The sequence below is a fragment of the Rutidosis leptorrhynchoides genome, chromosome 3, assembly GCF_046630445.1.
Source record: "Rutidosis leptorrhynchoides isolate AG116_Rl617_1_P2 chromosome 3, CSIRO_AGI_Rlap_v1, whole genome shotgun sequence".
NCBI classification, from domain to species: Eukaryota; Viridiplantae; Streptophyta; class Magnoliopsida; order Asterales; family Asteraceae; genus Rutidosis; species Rutidosis leptorrhynchoides.
Genome location: NC_092335.1, coordinates 196,369,385 through 196,373,116, shown reverse-complemented (window position 1 = coordinate 196,373,116; position 3,732 = coordinate 196,369,385). Strand labels below are relative to the sequence as shown.

General features: G+C 32.2%; 1 non-coding gene across 1 annotated transcript; it reads right to left on the bottom strand.

The window, feature by feature from the left end:
- Positions 1-3,141: 3,141 nt before the first annotated feature.
- LOC139903760 (small nucleolar RNA R71) lies at positions 3,142-3,248 on the bottom strand. The gene has a single exon (XR_011778554.1). It is a non-coding gene; the product is annotated as a small nucleolar RNA R71 (small nucleolar RNA).
- Positions 3,249-3,732: the final 484 nt, after the last annotated feature.

The window sequence follows — 3,732 nt, the reverse complement described above, 5'->3', positions numbered from 1 at the left end:
TTCCGACTTAAAACCCTTAAAACATTTCTTACAATAACCCAATTATTATTAATTTAAATTAAAATTATAATTAAAATATAAATATAAATATAAATTGAGAGATAAGAGAAAGAAAATAGAAAAAGATGTATTAAAACTCGCAGAAAACTGGCTAATTTATAGGATGTGGCCTGCTACAGTAACTCATGCGGTCGCATGAGATTTGTGCCTTATGGCCATGCGATCGCATGGCCGTCATTTCCTGGTCACATACTTTTTGGCTCCTAGCTTGTCGACATATTTATTTAATATATATAATATATATAATTTTATATAATTATATATATTATATTATATTCATGTGCATAGTTGATTTATAATTTTAGCTCCGTTGACTCGCGCGTTGATGCTCAGTTTATGTCCCGGTTCCGGATTTTCGAACGGCTTTTCGTACGCTTAGATATCTTGTACTTTGCGTTCCGCGACTTGTACTCTTGTAATTTTTAGACGTTTCTCATCAATAAATGGAACCACTTGGATTGTAACTTGTACATTTGAGCTTTTTGGTCATTTGCGTCTTCAAATCGTTGTTTTCTTCTTTTGTCTTCGCACTTATTTATTTAAACGATTATTACATAAAAGTAGAACAATAGTAACTAAAAGCTTTACATATTGGAAGGATATTGATACTAAATATATGTTCATTTAGAGCGCTATCAAATATTGTAACTATTTTGTATTTCTATCGTTTATTTCGTAATATTTATCGTTCACTATATAGTTTTAAGTTTAGTATTTTGTCGTAGTTATTTTTATATTTCTAGTCATGTGGGAATTACTAGTCGTAAAGTCCATCGGTCATAGTTATAATTTCTCATTTAACTTGATGTGTGCGAGGTAGTATACGAAATACTATTATATTTTACTACGAAATATGACGAAATAGTACACAAGTTTTATATAATTTATTTATAGATGAGATATACCTAAACCTTGCTACAACACTATAGGCAGTGTACCTAATTGTAGAGTAGTATAGTTTTTAGTAAGTCCGGTTCGTTCGACAGGGAGACGGCTTATTTTACACTATATTTTTATATAACTATATTTTTACAAAATATAAATATATATATTACAATTATTATTATTATAAAAGGGGGGTTTTACCGTTTAATGACTGGTTTGTCGATTTTATATTTTAAGCGAAGCGTAAAGTAAATGACGATATTTAACTAACGATAAAATAAATAACAATAATTAAAATGACAATAAATAAAAGTACGAGGAAATATAAAATAAAATATATTATGCTTATTTAAACTTCCATACTCATGATGTTTGACGTTTTGATTTTAATTTATTACCCTGGGTTAATTGTTCTTTGTCCTGGATTATTTGATAAGTCCATCTGGTTTTTGTCCATAACAGTCCATCGGTCATAAATATAAAGTGCGAGTGTCCTCGTCAAATTACCCTTATACCCGAAGTCAAATATTCCAACTAATTGGGGACTTAAACTGTAATAAGGTCTTAATACTTTGTTAATGATTACACCAGGTTATCGACTATGTGTAATCCAAGGTTCTAATAATTTATTAACAATTACACCAATTTTCCTTATATGTAATTCACCCCTGTTTTAATGAGTCCATTGACTATTAATCCATCCCCGTGTCCGGTCGAATGAACGATTATTAGTATTTATAAATATCCCGCCCATCGTGTCCGATCGAGTGTATGTGGTTATTTATAAATACGTCAAATTGTAAATCTCTATATTAAATTAACGAACTATCATTCAGTTAAACAAATATAAAGCCCATTAATAGCCCATAGTCCAATTTCCACAAGTGTCGGTCTTTTGACCAAACCCCAATTATGGTCCAAAGCCCAATAACCCCGTCTTAATGTTTATCCCAACACCACGATTACTTCGGGTCAAATAAGCATAATAATAACTTAAGTACGATACATAATTAAAAAGGGAGAATTTAGCTTACAATGATTATTAATCGCGTAGTGTTACAGGGACAGAGTTCCGACTTTAAAACCCGTAAAATAACCGTTACAATACCCAAACTAACTAATATAAAACTAAACTATATTATATTATATTATATTATATTTATATATATATATATATATATATATATATATATATATATATATATATATATATATATATATATATATATCATTGAGGGAGAGAAAGATGGATATATATTGTGTTTTTTCGTCGAGCAGAAGCCTGGTATTTATAGGCATAATTCTTGATTCTGATGCCCATGCGAGTGCATGGGGTTTTAGTGCAAATCTCATGCACTCGCATGGGCTCATGCACTCGCATGGGTTTTATGCCTATTTCCCATGCGATCGTATGGCCGTCAGATCCAGCTCACATATTTTTTGTTTTCTTGCTTGTCCACATATTATTATATATATATATAATATATATAATTTATATTAATTATATATATATATATTATATTATATTCTTGTGCATAGTTGACTTGTAATTTTTGCTCCGTTGTCTCGTACATTTACGCCCGGTTTATGTCTCGGTTCCGGTTTCTCGAACGTCTTTTCGTATGCTTTAATATCTTGTACTTTACGTTCCGCAACTTGTACTCTTGTAATTTTTAGACGTTTCTTATCAATAAATGGAACCACTTGGATTGTATCTTGTACATTTGAGCTTTTTGGTCATTTGCGTCTTCAAATAGTCATTTTCTTCTTTTGTCTTCGCACTTATTTATTTAAACGATTACAAAAAAAAATAGAACAATAATAACTAAAAACTTTACATATTGGAAGGATATTGATACTAAATATATGTTCATTTGGAGCACTATCACTAAACCACCAATCGAAGCGGATAATTGGAAGATTGAGGGTAACTTTTTCACGTTGATCAAGGATACATACTTTCATGGGTTGATAGATGAAAATCCGTTCGAACACATCTAACACTTTAATGATCTTTATGATATTTACAAAACCAAAAATGTCACCGATGACGCTTTTAAGTTAAAGGCATTCCCCTTCACACTTCAAGGAGACGCAAAAGCTTGGATGCAAAGTTTACCATCCGATTCCATAAGAACTTTTCAAGAATTAACAAATGAGTTTATCAATCACTTCTTTCCACCGTCAAAAGTAGAGCGACTTAGAATGGAGATTAATGGGTTCACCCAACGGGGTGATGAGAGTTTGTATGATGCGTGGGTACGATTCAAGAAGCTTCTAAGAGCTTGACCACCGCATGGTTTGATGAAGAAGAAGTATATCAATACATTTTACCGGGGTACTAATGCTTTGACGAAGCAATATCTTGTTTCTTCATCCGGTGGGGTATTTATGTATAAATCACCAAATGCGGCCGAAATTTTGTTAGAAGACATCTCGGTCAACACATATGAATGGGCACCTTCACCGCGAGATTTGACAAGGAAAAGTGTAGCACAAGTCGAGAGTGATAATGGGCAAGTAACGCTTGCAAGCTTAAACAATCAGTTTCAAATGTATGGGAAAGATTTGAAAAAGATTCAACAAACGATAGTCGCAATGCAAGTGGATTATCAACGATGCGAGTGTCCACATCTCACAAAGAATTGTCCTCAAATTACTCAATGCAATCATGTTGATCTAGATGACATTCCCATGAATTTGGATGCTCATGTGAACTACGTGAGTAATCAAAACTATCAACGGGGAGGAACATCGAACCAAAGCTACTACAATCCTAATAAAAAA